The following is a 23,909-nucleotide window of genomic DNA, read 5'->3' as shown; positions in this document are numbered from 1 at the left end:
ATAAAATGACTTGTCTTTTAGTTCTACTGGATCTCTTCTCCACTAGTCCCATTTTAGTCCCATTTTAGTCGGTTTTTATTTGTTGATGAAATTGTCAATATATTTAGTCTTAGTTTTAGTCATCATAGCTTAGTTTTTATTTAGTTTTCGCCAGTGATAAAAAGGTAGTCGACAGACATTTTTCGTCATAGTTTTAGTCGACGAAATGAACACTGCATGTCACATGTTGAAGTTTGGTCACAATTAAAGTCACAATATGCCTTTTGGGGAGTGAGACAGTGTTGTGGTGGGTGGGTGGGTGGCTGGGTTACCTGTGTGACGTCCCAGTGTGTAAAGTGAGCAGGGAGGAGGGTCTGCACGGTGCTTTTATCCACAGTGAGGTTGAGCTGAGCGCCCAGCCTCTCCAGCTCCACATGGTGCCACTGCTGGTCGTCCAGGAGGCTGCCCAGGGACAGCAGACGCTGGCCGGGGGGGCCGGAGGGGGGCGTCCTGTCTGGAACACAATATATAGGAAGGGTGTTCAGTTAAAATGCAGTGGTGGAATAAAGTATTCAGATTTGTTACTTAAAGGAGTAGTTCACTGAATAAAAAACTAAGACCTATTTTCTATCATTTACACACCCCACGAAGCCTTGAATCCATGGAGGATTTTTTTTTTTTTTTGTCACATTCCTAACTAAGCCAATAATTTGATAACCGGCTTGCTGCTCAGTGGGAGACTCTTTGAGACTCTTTGAGACTCTTTGAGACTCCGCCGGGGGTCCCTGGGACCAGATATTTTTAGAAGGGGGGGGGGGGGGGGTCGATGGGCAAATACATATTCATTTGGGGGTCCATGAAATTAAAATGTTTGAGAAGCACTGGTTTAAACAACAAATACGCAAAGTTACACTCTAGAAACAAGCCCAAATAAGCAACTACACTTTAGAAACAAGCCCAAATAAACAACTACACTTTAGAAACAAGCCCAAATAAACAACTACACTTTAGAAACAAGCCCAAATAAACAACTACACTTTAGAAACAAGCCCAAATAAACAACTACACTTTAGAAACAAGCCCAAATAAACAACTACACTTTAGAAACAAGCCCAAATAAACAATTACACTCTAGAAACAAGACCAAATCAGCAACTACACTTTAGAAACAAGCCCAAATAAACAACTACACTTTAGAAACAAGCCTAAATAAACAACTACACTTTAGAAACAAACCCAAATAAACAACTATACTTTAGAAACAAGCCTAAATAAACAACTACACTTTAGAAACAAGCCCAAATAAACAACTACACTTTAGAAACAAGCCCAAATAAACAACTACACTTTAGAAACAAGCCCAAATAAACAACTACACTTTAGAAACAAGCCCAAATAAACAACTACACTTTAGAAACAAGCCCAAATAAACAATTACACTCTAGAAACAAGACCAAATCAGCAACTACACTTTAGAAACAAGCCCAAATAAACAACTACACTTTAGAAACAAGCCTAAATAAACAACTACACTTTAGAAACAAACCCAAATAAACAACTATACTTTAGAAACAAGCCTAAATAAACAACTACACTTTAGAAACAAGCCCAAATAAACAACTACACTTTAGAAACAAGCCCAAATAAACAACTACACTTTAGAAACAAGCCCAAATAAACAACTACACTTTAGAAACAAGCCCAAATAAACAACTACACTTTAGAAACAAGCCTAAATCAGCAACTACACTATCGGAGTTCTGGAGAAGTGGACTGAGGGGCCCTGTCTTGTCCTAAGAGGACTGATCGTGGGTAGCTATTGGGACGTAAGTCGGGGGCTTATCAACCCCGGCTGGGTCACCTGGGCGAGGGTGTATGTTGTTGCGAGACCCGAAACACCCGTCGACCCCAGGCTACAACAATGATGATACGTCCCAGGTGCATCCATGTGATGTTTTTTTATTTACACTCAAAGAGACAAGCCCAAAAACCCACAACCCGCAGCTACCAATATTTACAAGCTATACTTTACAGAAAAACAAGCCCAAAGTCACGTATAATGACTTGAGCAGACATGGCAACCCTGGTCTCGATGGCTCTCGATCAAACAACTTAGTTGTCTCCAAGATGTCAAAATGGACACATGCTTAGGGTGACCACCCGTCCCGAAATTGGACCCTCTGTCCCGCGTGCGTCCCGCACAAGCAGAGCATTGTCCCGAAAATCAAAGATTAAAAAAAAGAAAGACATATTTTTTTTTTATAATAAATCTGTAAAATCAGGCAAAAATAAGAATTAAATAACATAACTATAAACTAACCCTAATCCTACCCCTAAAACCGAAATAAAGAAACCAAAAACTGGAGAAAAAAAAACTAACCCAATCCGCCCAGAACCGCGTTTTTTTTTTTAGCACGCGGGTCCGCGATGTCCCGCAAAACGGGTTCATATGTCCCTGAATGGTCCTGTTTGGAGGTGGTCACCCTACACATGCTACATGCTACATGCTATCATCATCCTGGACTGTCCGTTATGGTTCTCTCCATCTTATCTGATCTGATCCATTCATCCATGTTTACTCCAGTTAACTGACCTACTCATGACCTACTCATTTCCTCCAAGACGTCTGTCTGTCCTTTCATGTGTGATCTTTTCCACTTATTTATCTATTTATCTGAACCCCATCATGCCTGGTGAGGAGAAGCCAGATGAAGGAGGGCAGCAAACAGCCCAGACTCCCTTAGTGCTGCGGAACATTTTAATTTCCCCTCCGTCTCACACTGAGAGCAGCACACAGAGGTCACCCCCCCCCCCCCCTCCCCCACACCCCCTGTCCCCCCCCCCACCTCATTAATGATGGGTGTGTATATCTGCATACTGCCACGGAGGACCAACCAACATCAATAAGATAAAATGCACGATTCTACAAATCCACTACAGCTGCGGTTAAGAAGACAGCAGGACGTTATTAATGATGAAACAACACATGCAAATGAACTGAATCTATATCTCTTTATAAGTATGGAGAGAGAGAGAGAGAGAGAGAGAGAGAGAGAGAGAGAGAGAGAGAGAGAGAGAGAGAGAGAGAGAGAGAGAGAGAGAGAGGTGTAAAGGGAGGTTCTGCTGAAAGATCCAAGGGAATGTACACACTGTTAATTGAACTCTGAGAGCACAGAAATGAGTGTGCGTGTGTGTGCGTGTGCGTGCGTGCGTGTGTGTGCGTGTGTAAAAAGTAATATTTCTGTTTGCCATTCAGGTTTTGTAAACAACAATTGCACAGGGGAGACAATATGAAAAATAACTTAAATTATATAAATAAATGAGGGCCCTGGCATAACCTCATGGAGTCAGATGAGGATGGTCTGTTTATTGTTGATTGTTTAGACATGTGACGCTCCACTGCTTCCATTCCTTTTGGAGAGGAACATTTTGCAAATTGTGTGAAACAACCAACAGAGACACAGGGTCAGAGTGGAAAGAACTGAGATGGAATAGTTATAGGGAGTGATTGAGGGAGGGTTGGAGAGAGAGAGAGAGAGAGAGAGAGAGAGAGAGAGAGAGAGAGAGAGAGAGAGATAAGGGAGGAGAGAGAGTGTTTTATGGATGGACATAATGATGATGGACATTATGACATTATGATGATGAATGTCTGTGAATTCAAACCATTTAAAGGAGATTGTATATTTAACTAGAAAAAGTGCTCCTCGGAGCACAGGTCTCCGCCAGGTCAGGTACGTTATTGTGGCCTCCTGGTGGCGCTACAATAGGCCAATGTGAAAAGGGTGCCATTTCTTCTCAGGCCTTTCACGGCAATCGGACACTGCATTCATGATTTGTGGCATTTTGTTCCAAAAATGTGTTTTGCTAAATTAGACCTGCTGGTGGCGCTATAACAGGCCAATGTCAAATGGGTGGCGTTTCTTCCTCGGCCTAGTGGGAATGTGCGTGTGAATCTGTCTCTTTCTCTCCAGTGTCTCAGGATCCATGGACTGAAGCTATAGCTTCTTGGATTTGTTTCTTATAAAAAAACATATTATATACATACAGTACAGTAAAGTAAAGGCGCTATATAAATTCAAGCTACTATTATTATTATTATTATTATTACAATTATTATTATTATTATTATTATTATTAAAGTGAATGAAAGAGAGAAAATTATTGATTTTTTTCCTCTGTATGACATGTTCTGTTAAAAAAAAGTGGCACGCTTTCTTCATTATTTGAATATATGGTTGGTGTCTTTGAAGACTGATAACTGTGACTAAGCTACCACTTGGGAAAGGCTATCATGATCAAATATCATCTAGGGATATAGACCTATTCAAAATTCAAAACTAGAATTAGCAAATGTTGCACTTGAGTGACCCCGATTAGTGAAAGTGCTGTTCACATCGTATCACAACATGAGGTGTTGTGAGCTTGTAGACATGCCATTTGCTGAATGTTTGCCCCAGAATAGGCATGGTTCATGTGGTTAAATAAGTGAATGAAAGAGATTGAATAAAGTTTTTTCCCCTCTGTATGACATGTTCTATTCAAAAAAGGTTAGACGTTTTTTTTCATTCTTTGGATCTATGGTTGGTGTCATTGAAGGCTGATAACTGGGACTAAGCTACTACTTGGGAAGGGCTATCATGTTGAAATATTATCTAGGGATATAGACCTTTTCAAAATACCAAACTAGAATTTGACACCTTGGGTGTCCCTGATCAGTGAAAGATCTGGCCTGGGCCCATGGACTAATGATGCCGGAGATGGCATGACGCTCCAGTAAGGCCTGCCACTAATTCCACATGCGGGGACCCGCTCCCCGGAGTTTTTTGTGTCTCCCACTTCGCAGTTCCATGGACTGTTATTACGGACCACCAGCTGCAGATCAAGAGTGTGACTGCGGACCGGGCCTCTCCCTGGAGCACGACTGTGGATTGCTACTCTATTATACTAGATTATACTATACAGGTATATTATCAACATTCTTATATTATACCATATATACCATATAACATTATTGGTGTACTATATTATATTTGCGAACGCGGTCGCGCGACCAAGTGGAGCTTACTATGTAACCGTGCTTGGGTTGTGTGTGTGTGTGTGTGTGTGTGTGTGTGTGTCTGTCTGTGTGCATGCACTGTGCACTCTGGCCCCCAGAGGGCGCCAGAGTGCAGGAATTTAGATAATGCTCTGATTAAAATGCACAACAGCCTGCAAAACACACGCACGCACGCACGCACGCACGCACGCACGCACGCACGCACGCACGCACGCACGCACACACACACACACACACACACACACACACACACACACACACACACACACACACACACACACACACACACACACACACACACACACACACACACACACACACACACACACACACACACACACACACACACACACACAGTCAATGTTCTCTCCCCATCACGGTGAAATAACACGGATTACAAGTCCGTAAATACACAATATTTTCGAGCTGCGTTCGCTTCCAGCGTTCGCGCGTCTTACTTGTATTATATACTATCTTACACTATTATATTTGCTATTACTGTTATTGCTACTACTTGTATCTCTTTCTGTCTCTCCTCTGTCTCTCCCTCTCTCTCTCTCTTCTTTCCCCCCCGACACGGTCGAGGCAGAAGGCCCCCCCACCCTAGAGCCTAGGGTCTGCCTGACGTTTCGTCCAGTTAAGAGGGAGTTTTTCGTTGCCACTGTCGCAAAATTGCTCGCTCAGGGTGGGACTGTCGGGTCTCTTCTCTACATGTAAAGTGTCTTGAGACAACTTGTTGTGATTTGACACTTTAATAAAATCGAATTGAATTGAATTTGTCTTGGGAGTCACTATACTAGTGCAGCGCCAGAGACCGCCGATTTCATTGGAGCAATTGTTATTATTGAAATTGGCCTTTTGTGGACTTAACATATACATTCGCAAGGGTTAACTACGGTATGCTGCTTCATAACGACAAAAACAAACAACACAGAAGTATATACAAAGTACTTATGAAACCAATCCTGTGCGTTTCACAAATTTCCAAACTTCATGACAAAACTTGAACAAAAATTTTTAAATAATCCAAATCCGGTGTGTTTTTTATTTCTTATTTTAATGTCCAGGCCTTGTTAGTTCCATGGGTGTGACAGGGATGGGGAATAGGGGGATATAATAGCATTATGCTGACTGTCCTACGCCATACGTAATGGTGAACGCAGAGCACAGATCGCTTGTCATGTGCAAAGACACCTTTAATGCATTAAGACCGGGAAAGTATCTGTGTAATTTTAAGATTCCTTTGAGCTATTCAAAAATAGCAGATCTACAAGCTCATAGCGCGGCTATGAGCTTGATTTTTGAAAAATCGTGAAAATGGGTACAAAAAAATATTTTGTTCCGAGGACATCCAGAAGCAAAGATTTGAGTTACAAATGTAACGCTTTAAAAATATATATATTCAAAGATTTGCACAAAATGTTCAAGATTTATTAAAAAGAAATGCAGATCGACAAGCTCATATCGCGGCACTTGGTGCTAAGCTACAAGCTTGTATATCTACTATTTTTGAATAGCCCAAACTATAAAATAATGGTTATAGCAAAAAAATCTAAAATGACACAGATGCGTTCCCGCATTGAATGGGTTAAGAATCTAGCAGTGACACAACACACCGCATTGGGCTGTCAGACGTCTTGCCCTTGCTTTTCCCTGTCTGTCTCTGCAGAGCTTTCCAACCTGAATAAATCCATAAAGATGCCGCTGTGACAATATCCTAAAAACAAAGTGTGATGAACTGCCAGCAAAGTCTGGCATTTATATCCGCTTTGCCTTCGACATCCCACTTTTCAGCCTCCTAACATCCTGACAGCTCCACCAGCACATAGCATCTCCTAATCGTATTCTGTCTACTGTTCCATTATGTACTCTTTAAACCATTAAGGCCGGGAACGCATCTGTGTCATTTTAAGATTTTAAAATAGCAGATATACAAGCTCATAGCGCGTCACAGAGTGCCTCGCTATGAGCTTGTAGATCTGCAATTTTTTGAAAAATCGTTAAAATGTGTGCAAATCTTTGAATACATATTTTTTAAAGCAAACATTTGTAACTCAAATCTTTGCTTCTGGTGGGTTCTACACATGTCTTCTAAATCCTAAATGTTTTTTGAAAAAACTTAAGTTGCCATAATATCAGTGGTTCTCAAACTTTTTTCATGTCAAGAACCCCCTCAAAATGCTATGTATTTGGCCGCAGACCGCCATCTCAAAATATGTTGTTCCAGGGGCCCCCCAAAAGCAAAGATTTGAGTTAAAAATGTTCGCTTTAAAAATATATATTCAAAGTATTTGGCACACATTATCACAAATTAAAAAAAATAGCAGATCGAGTGCCGCGCTATGAGCTTGTAGATCTGCTATTTTTGAATAGCCAAAGAAAGAAAAGAAAAACACTGATTCTTAGGTCTTAAAGAGTTAACTGGGAGGCTAAATCTAATTATGAAGAAAAGACAATGACAGGTTTTTATGGGAAGACAGACTGGTGTAATTGTCTCAGCGTTTCACTCTCAGGTGGCACTCAACCCCAAAGGAAACTGAATGAATGCTGAAATCCCCCTGACTGACTCACAAAATGGTGTCATGGTAGGAGGGTGGAATTAAAAGTCTGGCTTCAAAACATTGCAAAGAAAAAGACATTCTTCCACTTTGTGCCGTGAAACCAACCAAAGTGAAAGGACACAATAACCACTTATACGCCCTATTCAGAAGTAGTTTTTCTAAAATAGCACATCTAACAAGCTAGCTCACACAAGACGTGAGAGTTATTTTCATTCTTTAAAATGTTCTGCAAACCTTTGAAAATGTTTATAATGACGTACCCAACAACAGAGGGACGGCAGATAGAAAGAGGTTCCACTTACAGTTTGTCGCTGTCGGGCGCAAACGTCCTATATTAGCATTTCAACTTTTTTATTTCTGCTATTGAGCAGCTTTTATGTCTGTGTGTGTGGATTTTACAAATATTTAACCGATTGGAAAGTATTAAAAAGCCCTTCTGACTAAACCTCCTCCTAACTCCATTGGATCCTCAAACCACCTCAAACTCCAACTCAGGATCACTGTCCACATCCACTGGTCAAAAGTATCTTAACTCTCTGCCTGCCAAAAACGTTTATAAACGCTTTAAAAAAAAGAAAAAAAAAGAAGAAAAAAAAGAAAAAAATATTATTTATTTTTTTGGTTTTTCCATTTTTCCGTTCTTCACAAAGAACCAGGAGATAACTTTTTCCAAAAAGTTGCTGCTCCTTTCACTTCAATGTTAAAAAGTAAACGGAAAAATAAATAAAAAAATTTACTGTGAAAACTGCTGGCAGTTTTTGAGTACTATTTTTGAAAAACCCTTTCAGTTTAAGAGTTAACTCCACTTGAGCTGGATTTGGGTAAAGTGATGATAATATAAGAACAGACATTCAAGTATCTGACGATGTATAAAGTCACCATACTGCAACAATTTTGATGAGGCAGTGTTGAGTTTTTTTTTTAAACTTTTCCTGAAAAGTTAATATTTTGGACATAGCTGGTTTCTGCAGAGGAGGCGGGGGGGGGGGGGGGGGGTCTACACTTTCACTCCTCCTTTGCCTTTCTTTCTTTTTTTTCCTGCACCAAATCTCTTTGCGGGCAAATAGCCGATCTACAAGCTCACTATAGGCATCACATTCACCAAATGTTCACCTATTCTACTACTCTGCCACCAAAACGTGGAAAAGGCCTGACACCATCTATCAAAGATGTGTAACACTTTCTTTCAAAACTAGCCTAAAAAAATACATCTGTCAGGAGACCTCAAAGAGAGGTAAATGTAAATTCCCATTCACTGCTGTCGTTTTTCCTTTTTCTCCTTTGTACATATAGTGTTTATATTTGTTGATGACATGTATTATTGTGTAATCAATCACATTATCAATCAATAAATCAGTGTTAATTTTGACAGCAAATTCTGATTTAGTCTTAGTCTTAGTCTTTTGAATAACACGCCATTTAGTTTTAGTCCTATTTTAGTTATCTGAAATTGTTTAGCCTTAGTCTAGTCTTAGTCGACTAAATATCAAAGCCTTAAGGCGGTTACACACCGGCGAATATGCGAATATACGCAAAATTCGGACTCGTTCCGAATAATTAAAAGACGCTTTTTTCGCTCCGCGAAACTGGTGTGGAGGCTTGCATTGACTTTATAAGGTTTTAAAAAAAAACGTATTATTCGCATGAAAAAAATCGCCCCGGTGTGTAAGGACCTTTTAGTCGACAAAATTAACACTGCAATAAATCAATCAATCAATCAATAAATCAATAAATCAATAAATCAATAAATCAATCAATCAATCAATCAATCAATCAATCAATCAATCAATCAATAAATCAATAATGACGTTGCCCAGAATAGGGACTCCAGGGTTCATGAGGTTAAAGCCATGCCATTCCTATAGCACACCTGACACATTCACACGTGCAGGTGGCTATACCAAAGGGCTACTGTATAATTAATACAGCACACTGGAGATGCATGCATCATACCTCCCTTCACATAATATGTTATGCAATATGCCTCCTGCCTTATACTGTAATAAGCATGACCCGGCTTCTCTCTCTGACACTATCTTAATTATGTCAGCTACTGTACACTCACTATTACCCCTTATAAGCCCGATTTATACTTTGTCACATGAACGGCATCGCGGAAAACGAAAACAGCCGATCTACAAGCTCACAATGCATCATATATCAACGTCCGCGTTGTGAGCGTATAGAACAGCAACAGTGTTTTTTGGGGTACGACAAAGCATAAATTAAAGAATTACCCAGAATGCACTGGAGGATGAGGACACGCTGACCCCTGGTATATTATACTTCTTCTAAAACTCTCCTCTTGTGACAGCAGAGAATCAGGAGGCTGAATGATGAGGCGGCCGGCGCTACGAGGGAGTTAAAGCTCCGTTCTGATGAATGTAAAGCAGAGAGGATACGGGATGGTTGTGGATGGCGCTCATAAATCTTAATAAGGACAGTCTGTTTATTCCAGCTGTTTTGGAGGCTTCTGGAAGGAGCTGTTAAAGGCAGCAGACTGTACGAGGCTGGGATTATGTGACTAGCATGTGTGATGATAGTTTTAACTACTGTACAATCTACTGTAATACATGAATAAGGATCAGCTAACTAAGATAAACTATCTGTCTATATTCATTCACTGACCAGGTTTTGGGATTCTTAAACGAATCATTAGGATTATTGACCTGAGATCGTCTTAAAGCTGTCTTAAATCTAAGGCTGTCTAAAATGATCAAATATACCGTATATATAATCTATGTTGTTCATCTAACAATGTAACAATGTTACGTTTGCAGTGATCATTTACTTCAGATAATGACGCACGAGAATATTAAATATATACGTTTTTCCTTGAAAAAAAGGCTTAGCGATTGGTGAACTAGATAGATATCTATACAGACGGTCGACGCTGGGCAAGACCTAGCCGGTTGAGTGTCTAAACGGAAGTACCGTAATTTTGCGGAAGTACCGCCCAAGGAAAGGACGTTGACGCTTTACAAATCTGTTCACATTCTCCATGAATGAAACAAGTGTTGTGATTGGTCGAAAAATAACATTTCCGGGTGAAATACGTACACCGGAAGTCCCGCCCCTATAGACACTCTCTGCTTTTCTCTTCGCAGATGAGTGAGGCTGGGAACGAGGCCACATACGGTCAGATTGAGCCATTTTTTAAAGTGCTTATTATTTAAAACAGGGACACATACACGGATGGAGAGTCCAGTGAAGTGTCCATGAACATTTACCTTTCTCAGTCCAGCGTATTGAAAGGATAATCACAGAGCGTACCAGGCCCATGTGAACAATGCGTGTATGTATTACCAGTAGGGTTGGGATCAGAGCTGGCATGTGGACTTTACGTCTCTAAACAAGTACTATACCAGTGGTTCTAAAAAAACAACATTTCATTGACCATCAAAACTTTTAGAACGGGTCCATTTGGTTCCATTTGTACGCTCTCGGACGGTTAACATTTTGACTGCCAGAGACGAGATTTCTCATCCTATTTTGGTCCAGTCTGCCAATGACAAGAATGACGAGAGTTTGTGTTTTCAGTGGTTTTCCACTAGATGGCGCTGTTCGCTTGCCTAAGGGTCATTGTTTGGCTCTCTGTGAAGCAGAGGAGCAGCACATTTCCGCGTGGGGAGATTTGCGGGAGATTTATTACCACTCCGAGAGAGGTGTCCGAGAGAGGTGGGATGTCTGGGTACTGGGTACCCAGACAGGTAACGTTTGACTTTTGGTCAAATCCGTGCCTAGCCGCCACCCGTTTGCCGTCTTGGGAGTGAGAATGCGTTGCTGGTACCCCAACCTTCTCCACACCCCATCACACCCACGCCGTAGACGGCAGTTCCCCCCAAAATAGTTCCCGTGTGTGTGTGTCAGTTTCAGCAGGTTGCATCATGATTGATGACTTGTTTTTGGGGCTGGCAGCTGTGCTCTGTGTTCACTTTCTAAAAGTTCCTGCAGCGTTCTCCTCACCTGCTGCTTTACTTGATATAAAGCAGTGGTTCTCAACATGTGGGCCACGGACCACTAGTGGGCCGCGAGGGTATTGCAAAAAAATAAATAAGAGAGGTGGAGAGTAACTAAGTATATTTACTCAAGTACTGTACTTAACTCACTGAGTGCCAGAATTATTTCTGGCTATTTCTGGCCAGTACGATTTTTATTTTTATTTATTTTTTAAGTAAAAAAAAGTGCTTAGGAAGCGAGATACAGCCTTTTTCAGTTATAAGTTAAACAAGGAGTGGATGGAGCAGCAAATCTTCAGATAATGATATCTTGGGTTCTAAAAAAAAAAGTTTTTTTCATTTTTTTTTTCAAAAACACCTGAAATAACTACAATTTTGATGTTTTTTTTTTACTTTACTGGAGTATTTCCAATTTTCATGCCCATAGACCCTTCTGCTATTTTTAAAGGAAGTGCTTTTTTTTGTCTACAGGTTTTGTTACAGAGGGTTGGCTCATAATGATAAATCAATCTTCTCAACCTGTGTGTGTGTGTGTGTGTGTGTGTGTGTGTGTGTGTGTGTGTGTGTGTGTGTGTGTGTGTGTGTGTGTGTGTGTGTGTGTGTGTGTGTGTGTGTGTGGCTGACTGGACCATGGTGTAGCACAGGGCTGGAGCAAAAAAGCACAAAGCTATTGACCTATATATTACACAGTCTGTGGACTGCAAACCCCCTATGAGAGAGGGAGTGGTGCAAAGTAACTACATGTACTCAAGCACTGTACTTAGGTAAAATGTTGAGGTATTTCCAATTTTCTCTACTTCTACTCCACTACATCTCAAAGGCAAATGTGGTACTTTTACTCCATACAATTATTTGAAAAGTTCAGTTACTAGTTACTTTGTAGATTTTGAGAGAGAGAGAGAGAGAGAGAGAGAGAGAGAGAGAGAGAGAGAGAGAGAGAGAGAGAGAGAGAGAGAGAGAGAGAGAGAGAGAGAGAGTATGTATTGATTGAAAGATACAGAGCAGCTCCGGAAACAAAGTTAGCAGGTAGAACAGATGGGATGATACACTGTAGCCATAAAGCTTTAATAAAGTAAAAAAAAAAAAGTGGAAAAAAAAAGGTGGAAGGCCTGCAATGTGGAGATAGAGCCAGAGGAGATAAAACAACACAAGGAGGATCTTCAGATAGATCCGGGAAAAAAAGGAAGTGAAAGAACATTTTAGAGACAAACTGAGATCAATAACAATGTAAAAAAAAAAGAGAGAGAGAGAAAGAATAGAAAAGCTGACAGGCAGGCTTGAAGAGAGGGAGGGAGAGAGAGAGAGAGAGAGAGAGAGAGAGAGAGAGAGAGAGAGAGAGAGAGAGAGAGAGAGAGAGAATGAAGACAAGAGAACAGGTGTGATTCGGGCAGAGAAGAGGTTTTTTTATTTCATTGTGGATCCAGATAAGCTCATGCTCTGTCATTTCTACAATAGGTGGCTTTTCTTTGCTTTTTCTCTGGTTCTGGCCGAGTGTTTTCAACAGGGGACTTGTTTTTGTTCTTTTCAAGGTGGTTCCATTAAATTTGAAGAATTAACACTTCACTGGCACCCAAGACAAGCTTAAAGGACCATACTGGTGCAGTAGTATCGTGGAAACCTCCAAAACTCTTACCTCCAAAACAAGCTCCGTGAAACGTTTCGAGCTTGTGGCTTACTTTTGATACTTTTGTGTGACACAGTAGTATGATCACGTACTCATGTCCGCTCACATTCAAATGACGTAAAAAGAGAACGATGGAGAGAGCTTGACAATGAATGTGTATGAACACAGCAGAGACCAGGGATGTTTTTAGTTAGTTTAGTTAATGGTACCAAGTGACTTAATTACTTACTTCCTCTTGTGAATGACTTACAAGGTCAGTTTGTCCCTGCAAAATCCAGACACGTTACTTTTATCATCGTAACCTGTGAGAATACGTTTAATTTGTCTACTTTCGTCTTGGTTGTGTGATTCAACGAGTCAACCAATGTTGGTTATCTTTCTGTTAGCGTTAGACATGTTTTGACTGGAAAGCAGCAGAATACGGAAATGTACACAGTTTAGAACACCTGCACAAATCTGCGTTGTTACACGTGAATTTCAACAGTTTGTGTTGTGTGTGTGTGACATCATACTAGAGCTCTGATCAGTCTATATAAGAGGATGAAGACATCTAGAGAGACACCAAGAGAGGAATCAAGAGAGAGACTTGGAACATCTGAGAGTTTTAGAGTAACACAAGACTGACACAAGAGTGACACAGACAGACAGGTGAGGCAGATAGACAAGCAAGACAGACAGGACGGACAGATAGACAGACAGACAAGGGAGAGAGAGAGATGTTTTGCTGGATGGTCCCGCTGAAAAGAGGACCAAGGGCTTCCAGGCTTGCTTGTGCTGCTGTGCCAGTGGGGGACAAGGTGTTCTACATCGGAGGGTCCTATGAAGTGACGAGTTATTACATTACAAATTCAAAGATTCAAATTCATGTCTTCAACACAGTGTCTTTGAGCTGGACGAAGCTCCCAGCGACGACTGAGAGAGGAAAACGTCTCCCTGAAGTTCCTTCCATACGCTGGTTCCACACAGCTGTACTGATTGAAGATGTCATTTACATCTGGGGAGGGATGGTGAACTGTAAGGTATCAGAGAACGACAGTGGCTGCTGCCGTGTCGTAGAGTGGTACGACCGAGAGGGACAACCCAGGCGGAACAAAACACACAACAATGTTCTTTATGCATTTGATGTCGACACCCACAGATGGTCAAAGCCCAATATTTCTGGGAATGTTCCAATGGGGAGGAGAGACCACTCAGCCTGTGTCTTGGGGAAGGTCATGTATATCTATGGAGGAGACGCCCCTCGGAATAAGAATACTGATGACATCTACAAGATGGACACCACCGCAATGGTCTGGTCCTTGATTAACACCAGAGGCACTCCACCAGCTGGTTCAGCACGTCACTCTGCCACCATCATTGGGACAAAGATGTTTGTATTTGGAGGCACCAGCAATGATAATGTTGTTGACTCTATTATAAGAGTGTTTGACACAGAGACAAACTGCTGGCTGAGCACGCCTTCTGCGCAGCTTCGTCCAGAAAAACGTTCCGGTCATGTAGCCTTTGCCTACGATGGTGAACTGTGCATATTTGGTGGCACAGGCGGTCCCAGGCGGACCTTCCACGATCTGTGGAAGTTAAATCCAAAGACCTTCTCCTGGACGAAGGTTGAGACCAAGGGGGAAGGCTCGAATTGGAGGGGTCAGATGTGCTGCAGCGTGGTGCAAGATGGCGTCGTCCTCTTTGGATACACAGCCAAAACACAACCCATCTTACAGATCTTAGACTTAAGTCGTCGTCTGAAGATGTTATGCAAGCTTGCAGTTATTCAGTACGGTGTGGAGATGTCAGGACTTCCACACAACGTCAGGTGGGAACTGGCGGCCATGACAAGAGACTGAAAGCTCCCACTATAGAACACTAACAATGAAAATAGTCACATCACTAGGCTGCACTAGACTGCCCCAACGCTCCTGATTTCGTGTATAGAGGGGCGGGTGTAAAGAGCCGGCGAGAGACTGCGGCTGATCCCATTGGTTCACCGATCTGTCCGTCAACCCCCGCCCCGTTAACACAACATTACGAGCGACGCCCACTGCACTCTGGTTGGTTGGGAAGTGAAACACTTCCTTATACCGAGTACACCGACGCGCTGGGCCAGGCTTTTATTTTTTAGCAACACTAAACAATAAAAGCCTGAAGATCGAGGCTAAGGCTGCACTAACCCTCCTGCTTTCGTGCCCAGAGGGGGCGGGTTTAACATCTCCGGCGAGAGAATGCGTGTGATCCCATTGGTTCACCGATCTGTCCGTCAGCCCCCCGCCCCCGTCAACACAACATTACGAGCGACGCCCACTGCACTCTGGTTGGTTGGGGGAAATGAAACACTTCCTATACCGGGTACACCGACGCGCTGGTCTAGGCTTTTATTTTTTAGCAAAACTAGATCGAGGCTACACCATCACTAACGTTGGGTATATTTTTATTCCTAAAAAAAAAACAGAACGGGAGCTGTGACGTCCGCCCACAAACCCGTCCCACCCAAAGCTGGGAACTTTTCCTTTGGTCCGCCCATTCCTGGGCAGTGGTGGAAAGTAACTAAGTACATTTACTTAAGTACTGTACTACTAAGTATTTTGAGGTATTTGTACTTTACTTGAGTATTTCCAATTTCCAATACTTTTACTTCTACTCCACTACATCTCAGAGGCATATATTATACTTTTACTCCTCTACATTTACTTGTAAACTTTAGTTACTAGTTAGTTTTCAGAAATAAACTATGATATAATGAAACATACATTAACCACTTTAGCCCTATTTTATACCTAGGATATTTGAAAATAGCAGATCTACAAGCTCACAACGCGTCGCGATGCGACGCGTTGTGAGCTATTTAGTACTTTTGAGCTATGTGAGCTATGTGAGCTATTTAGTACTTTTACTTTTGGTACTTTAAGTACATTTTGATGCCAATACTTTTGTACTTTTACTTAAGTACTTTTATTTAGTACTTTTGAGCTATGTGAGCTATGTGAGCTATTTAGTACTTTTACTTTTGGTACTTTAAGTACATTTTGATGCCAATACTTTTGTACTTTTACTTAAGTACATTTTTAATTGTGGACTTTTACTTGTAACAGAGTATTTTTACATTGCAGTATTGGTACTTTTACTTAAGTAAAGAATTTGAGTACTTTTTCCACCACTGTTCCTGGGTGAAAAAAAAATGATGCAAAGGTTCTGAAAGAGAAACTGGTCAAAGTCACTGGCCACCTACTGTACATGAACTGGTTTCAGATCCGGCAACGTGGAAACACGCAACGCAACACGTGCAGCCCTAAAATTGCACACACTATGCTTATATATACATTTATATTGCTGCTGACAGTTCTCCAATTTTCATTTTTGGGATTTGTTGAATATTTATCAGGGTGTATACCGGTTTCATTTCATTCCACATTTCTGGTGATTGAAGCCACCTTACAATTCTCTGCTTCTCCCGCTGATATGTATGTTGCTGTGAAGACGTCAAGGCCGTTTGAAAGTTGTTCACTCTTTTCTCCAAGGGGTTATTTTAGGCTAGACTCTGCAACTCAATCTGCACATTCAATTGCATTTAAACACAACAATAACTTAAAGGAACTTTTACAAAAGGAACAAACAAAGGCCAAAATAAATTCACCTGTCTGTGCGTGCATCTCTCTCTCTCTCTCTCTCTCTCTCTCTCTCTCTCTCTCTCTCTCTCTCTCTCTCTCTCTCTCTCTCTCTCTCTCTCTCTCTCTCTCTCTCTCTCTCTCTCTCTCTCTCTCTCTCTCATCTCTCTCTCTCTCTCTCTCTCTCTCTCTCTCTCTCTCTCTCTCTCTCTTCAAGACTGCCTGTCACATTTTCTATTTTTTATCTCTATTTTTTTTACATTATTATGTATCTCAGCTTGTCGCTAAAATGTTCAGAGGCATATATTATACTTTTACTCCACTACATTTACTTGGAAACTTTAGTTACTAGTTAGTTTTCAGAAAATAAACTATGATATAATGAAATTATATCCGGAGCTGCTCTGTATCTCTCAATCAATACATTGTTCTCTCTCAAGAAAATAAAAATATCATTTACTACATCAAAGGAAATCAACACATTGTACTAAAACTGGTCAAACATTGGCCAAAATGGTCAAATAATGTAAGAAAGGAAAAAATCACACCCTGTGTGAAGTGGGCGGTGTCTTGCTAGCTAATCACAATACTGAATGGAGTCAACCAATCATGTACAAAAGATAAATACATTTATTGAAACACTCTTTATGATGGACGAAACCATAACTTGAAAAAAAACAAACTTTTGGTTTTTTTTTAAGTTATGGTTTCTTATATAGGGCTATGCACATGTGTCATGTGACACTGGCCAATCACAGTCCTGAATAGACTGTGATTGGCCAATCACAGCGCAGGATAATTGTACAAATTTCCTGGCCCAGATCACAGCGCAGGAAAATGTACATTTTTCCAAATCTCACTTATAGGGGCGGTTTCACCGCCCAAAAAATTGCGATCTACAAGCTCAGTAGATCTTGTTGATCTGCTTGTAGATCTGCTATTTTCACAATATTTATCTGATTCTGTGGAACCACTGCTATACAGTATGGGAGTACAGATAGGTTCATCCTATGAGGGGCTGTAGTGTACACGAGTAGAGTAGAGTTGACAAGAAGGAAGAGTGTGAGAAAGAAGAGAGAGAGAGAGAGAGAGAGAGAGAGAGAGAGAGAGAGAAAGAGGGAGGATGTGTGGACACTGGACAGAGAGGGAGGAGAGTGTCCATCATAATGCTGTCAACATGAGACGCAGTGGACAGAGAGGCAGATGGAGAGAGGGATGAAAGAGAAGAGAGGGGGGTTGGAGAAAGGAGTGTTTGGATATGTAGAGAGCAGAGAGAGAGAGAGAGAGAGAGAGAGAGAGAGAGAGAGAGAGAGAGAGAGAGAGAGAGAGAGAGAGAGAGAGAGAGAGAGAGATCAAAGGAAGTTTGAAGGTATCTAAAGTTAATTGGAGATGGATGGATGGATAGATGTTTGTATGGAGGAAGAGAAGGAGGGATGGAGGAGGGATGAATGGAGAGAGGGAGCTTCAGAGAAAGGTGGAGTGCTTGAAGCAGCCATGTGGAATGGTTAATGAGCGCTGTGCCATATGGTGACAAACCCTCAAGTTTAACCCTGTTTAATGCTGCCCGCGCACGCACACACGCACGCACACTCGCACTCTCGCACACACACACACACACACACACACACACACACACACACACACACACACACACACACACACACACACACACACACACACACACACACACACACAGTGTGCTCTGGTCATGCATCATGTGTTGTAGTATCCTCTACTACAGCGCTCCTCCCTCCCCTAACACATGTTCCAATGTATGGAGCCCATCCATCACATCACAACATGCACAACACTATAATAACTAGAGGAGAAGGGATGAGCATACATTTCACCGCTTCAGTCAGTGTGTGTGTGTGTGTGTGTGTGTGTGTGTGTGTGTGTGTGTGTGTGTGTGTGTGTGTGTGTGTGTGTGTGTGTGTGTGTGTGCTTACTATGTTTGCATTACTATACTTGTGAGGAATCAAACAATCAATCAAAGACCAATTGTCCCCACGCATACGGTAGCATTCAAGAGCTAGACATTGGCCCTCATTTATCAATGGAGTGTAAAAAACAGTTTTTTTTTTGGCTTATATTTGCCCGTAAGCCAACGTCCAAGTGAGATTTATCAAAGGATCCCATAGAGCCAATCCTAGCATACATTTGGTCGGAGCTTTGATAAATGTAACGGCTGAAACTGGCCGGGTTCCAATCCCGGGCGTTACACGGGCACGTAGGCTCCCCATCTCTCTCCCCATTTCCTGTCATCCTACTACCCTATCAATAAAGGCATGAAAAAGCCCCAAAAATAAATCTTAAAAGGTTGATGTCCTCACAAGTATAGTAATACATAAAGGTGTGTGCGTGCATGTGTGCGTGCGTGTGTGCGTGCGTGTGTGAGTGAGTGCGTGCGCACAACTCTTGCAAAAAGAGTTATCTGACCGAGTTTTTACCTCGCTGCACAACTCGTCTTTGACAAGGTCATTGAGCTGTGAGAAAACCAACCACAAGCTGTTGGTACGTCGCTAATTAACAACATAAATCCTTTTTTGTCCTTTTAAAGACATGTAGCACATGTCTGCAATTCTTTGTTGTACATGTACAAAAATAAATGTGTCAGCATACTGTAACTTTAGTTGACTCACAACAAAACCCAGTCATATAAACTGCTGTTGCTTTTGAACCGGAGCACAAAAGGAACACAATAACAAAGCGTATTGGGAAATAGAAAGCAGTACTGTATTATGTAAACACACACGCAGCACATATTTATATTGGTAGAAAACAACACTTAACCCATTCAATCCGGGAACGCATACCTGTGTCATTTTAGATTTTTTTTATAGCTATAACCATTATTTTATACTTTGGGCTATTCAAAAATAGCAGATCTACAAGCTCATATCGCGGCACAGAGTGCCGCGCTACGAGCTTGTAGATCTGCTTTTTTTTTTTTTTACAGTGAAAATGTGTGCAAATCCTTTAATATATGTATTTTTGGAAACATTTTTTTCATTCAAATCTTTGCTTCTGGGGGTCCCTGGAACAAAACTTTTTCATGTCAAGGACATTGTGTCTACAGAAGAATCCTGAATATACACTGTGCCAGACAAGATCAGCAATAACGATCTATGGATGAAGACCAAACAACTCCCATGGCAGCAGACGAAATTGGACGAAGAAGATGGGAGATGGATCGGGCACACACTACTATGCAAACCAATGTCTAATACCACCAGACAGGCTCTCACTTGGAACCCTCAAGGGCAGAGAAACAGAGGCCGGGCCCCAAAAACACCTGGCGGCGGGATCTCCAGGCAGACACCAAAGCCCTGTTTAGAATGCAGTCAAATCACATTTATTCCTCAAATCCAATCTTTAGGACCGACTGTTCACACAGTTTGAAGTTACAACGTCTGTCAGTCAGTCAGCGAAATAACTCGAGAAACGTTGTGGGAATGCTCAGTAGCTCTGCCCCCGGATGGGTTGATAAAACTTGGTTTGAAAAGGTCCAAAGCTAAGGTCACAGCATTGGTGTATACTAGGTATGCACTCCACTGAGACTTAATTCCACTATCACCACTCAGACCACTCCAGTGTCCTTGTCAGTGGTGGAAAAAGTACTCAAATTCTTTACTTAAGTAAAAGTACCAATACTGCAATATAAAAATACTCTGTTACAAGTAAAAGTCCAGAATTAGAAATTTACTTGAGTATAAGAACAAAATTATTGGCATCAAAATGTACTTAAAGTACCAAAAGTAAAAGTACTAAATATTTGAAAATAGCCGATCTACAAGCTCACAACGCGTCGCGATGCGACGCGTTGTGAGCTTGTAGATCTGCTATTTTCAAATAGCCTAGGTTTAAAATAGGTTTAAAGTGGTTAGTGTATGTTTCATTATATCATCATTTATATCTGGAAAAGTAACTAGTAACTAATGTTTTCAAGTAAATGTAGTGGAGTAAAAGTACAATATTTGCCTCTGAGATGTAGTGGAGTAGAAGTAAAAGTATTGGAAATTGGAAATACTCAAGTAAAGTACAAATACCTAAAAATTATACTTAAGTACAGTACTTAAGTAAATGTACTTAGTTACTTTCCACCACTGGTCCTTGTATCCTACCTTGTCCGGCGAGCAGAAGCAGCTTCCCTTTCTCCAGCTCCAGCGTGAGGCTGTTTCCCCTCGGCCCCTCGGCGTGGAGCAGCGTCCCAGAGTTCCTGAGGGTTTTGAACTTCAGAGAGACGTTCTCCCTGGACGTCTGGGGGGTGGTCTCGGACCCCCCCGGGGCCGGGGTCCAACTGTACAGGAGACTGCTGCTGCTGCTGTCGCCACCGAAGCTCACCACATCAGAGGCTATAGGGAACAGCATAGGAACCAAGCAACATAGGGATAGTATAGTAGGTATAGACCAATTATTTGTTTACCAACATTGAGACTGGACGCACAGGTGATTGTTTCACGCAATCAATTCTCAGCCTGTTGTTTCGGGGTGCGCTGGTTTCAGCACACCCCAACCCCCTCTTTGTGTGTTGGCTAGTGAGGCGTGTCCTATAGCGAGACCTGACAGAATGGGTTTCATTAGGCGCATACTGGTTGCACGCATACTGGTTCTTATCAGTGTGACGTTGTCTGTTAAGGGGTCTATACAGTACTCTACTATATATCTATCTATGAATCCATCTATCTATCTTGAGAACCGTTTCGAACCGACCGACTCCAAATTGGCCACACACGTCGCAAACGACCTGAGGGAGTGCAGTGCCCGCCGCCGAGTCGGGCGGATAAGTGCCATAGCACCCCGGGCACTGCACGGAGGCGCACGCACGCGCGCACACACACACACACACACACACACACACACACACACACACACACACACACACACACACACACACACACACACACACACACACACACACACACACACACACACACACACACACACACACACACACACACACACACACACACACACACACACACTTCATAAGCGTAAGCCCCAGTAAGCTGTTTAACCCATTGAGACCTGAAGCCGATTTTACATGTCTCCTAAATCTCAACAGTTTTCTGAAAAACGTATGTTTCTATATCAGTGGTGCTCCATCTTTTTCATGTCAAGGACCCCCAAAATTATATGTATTTGGCCGCGGACCCCCATCAAAATATCTTATTCCAGGGACCCCCCAGAAGCAAAGATTTGAGTTAAATTGTTTTGCTTTAGAAATATATATATTCAAAGATTTGCACACATTTTCACGATTTTTCAAAAATAGCAGATATACAAGCTCATAGCGCGGCACTCGGTGCCGCGCTATGAGCTTGTATATCTGCTATTTTTGAATAGCACAAAGTGTAAAATAATGCTTTTTAGCTCAAATCTAAAAACGACACAGTTCCAGGTCTTAATGGGTTAAGGGCTCCAGTAAGGTGTTTTGAGGCCAGCGGACGGGACTCACTGTAAGGACAGCCGTACGTCTCCAGCCTGAGTCCGATCCGGCCGTTGGGGTTCCAGTCCAGAGGGATCAGGCGGAGGTAGCGCGCCAGCACCGCTCGCTGGAACTTGTGTTGAACCACGCTGTCAGCGTTACCGTTACCTGGAAAAGACTGAACGCAGAGACACAGTAACCCGTTAGTCCCCCCACTGACCACCTGAGAGTCTGCTGATGTTTGTAAGAGAGGACTGAAGACCTACATTTTTAACACATTGACTGCCAAAGACCTAATATTACGTCATCATGGTGTTTTAAGTGATTACGCTAGAGGCCGCTCTTCGCCAACCTCTGAATGCTGCTTTTGACTTCCAGAGAAGGATAGACGCGTAAATTAATTAATCTAAAATAAATTCACCCGGTCCGCTGCAAATGTTATCAGATTTATAAAAATACTTTTATCTCGTATTTCTTTTCCCAGATTGCGTTTTGGTGAAAACGATCTATATTCAACTGCTGATAACTACAGAACGGACGATCGCAGTTACAATGTTTTTTTTTCCAGTGGAAAGAAGAGAGACTCGTCTTTCCACTGATTGTTTGTTTACATCCGGGTTGGAAAAAAAGATCGCTGGATCGTCAAAAAGACTCAAATAAGGTAAAACTGCTGGCAGTGGTGGATGAATTCATTAATTAATACCTGGCAATGAATGTGAGAGGGGACTACAGTGTTATTTTTAGCTACACTGATTTTACCTCTAGGCCGTTCAATTAAACATTTGTGGAGGATAGTTTTTTTGTGTGCAGATGAAGATAGCAGTATAGCCACGGAGAAGATAACATACATGTGATTAATATATTTGTATGTAAACGGATAGTGAGTTACACATTCTGTAAAATACAGTCCCTCCAAACATTTTAGTCTAGTTTTTATGTTGTTGACGAAATTGTCAATATATTTAGTCCTAGTCCTAGTCATCATAGCTTAGCTTTTATGTAGTTTTGATTTAGTTTTCGTCAGTTAAAAAAGGTAGTTGACAGACATTTTAGGTTTTAGTCGACGAAATCAACACTTGTGTAAAGAAGTGGGTGCAAATTTGTTTTTGCATGAGCTCCACGGCCACCCCAGCCCAGCCCCAACTTGTCCCCAATTTGACCCATTCTCATCTGGTTACCTTATATAACATCAGACACAAGGCTATATGAATACTTGTACGCAGCATTGTAACTGGATGCTTCAAGCAGAGACTATACAGAGCCAACATATTCACTTTCCATATGCATGTTGATGTTACACTAGCTGGCCTTCCCCTTTCCCCTGGAGGCTGTATAACAGCTTTGAATTCCCTGTCTTCATGAATAGAGCCCCGCTGTGTGGATAGAAGCTGCGATTCTGATGAATGCCTCCTCTGTGAGTTGTGAAATGAGAGAAGAGCAAAGAAGAGGCAGCGGCTCTCTCTCTCTAGCTGTATAGTTTTTGGCGCGCTCGCAGCTCTAGTAAGCAAATGGCCTGTGGAGAATACATTCATTAACCCCACGCTCCCTTCCTAAGGCCTTCTTAACCCATTAAGACCGGGAACGCATCTGTGTCATTTTTAGTTTTTTTTGTTATAATCATTATTTTATACAGAGTGCCGCGCTACGTGCTTGTAGATCGTTTTTTTTTTTTTTGGGGGGGGGGGGGGGGTGGGGGGGGGGATCGT

General features: G+C 41.8%; 1 pseudogene across 1 annotated transcript in view; it reads right to left on the bottom strand.

The window, feature by feature from the left end:
- LOC308092844 (contactin-associated protein-like 4) overlaps positions 1 to 23,909 on the bottom strand; it is a 209,148-nt pseudogene that overhangs the window by 130,029 nt on the left and 55,210 nt on the right. The window contains exons 5-7 of the transcript in view: positions 22,234 to 22,381; positions 20,900 to 21,130; positions 312 to 493 (exon numbers count right to left, since the gene is read on the bottom strand). The product of the transcript in view is annotated as a contactin-associated protein-like 4 (transcript). The remainder of the gene's footprint in view (positions 1 to 311; positions 494 to 20,899; positions 21,131 to 22,233; positions 22,382 to 23,909) is intronic.

This window comes from Gymnoscopelus braueri (assembly GCF_963280865.1).
Source record: "Gymnoscopelus braueri genome assembly, chromosome: 10".
Classification (NCBI taxonomy): domain Eukaryota; kingdom Metazoa; phylum Chordata; class Actinopteri; order Myctophiformes; family Myctophidae; genus Gymnoscopelus; species Gymnoscopelus braueri.
Note: the sequence above shows the minus strand (reverse complement) of the source record. Positions and strands in the feature narration are given on the sequence as shown.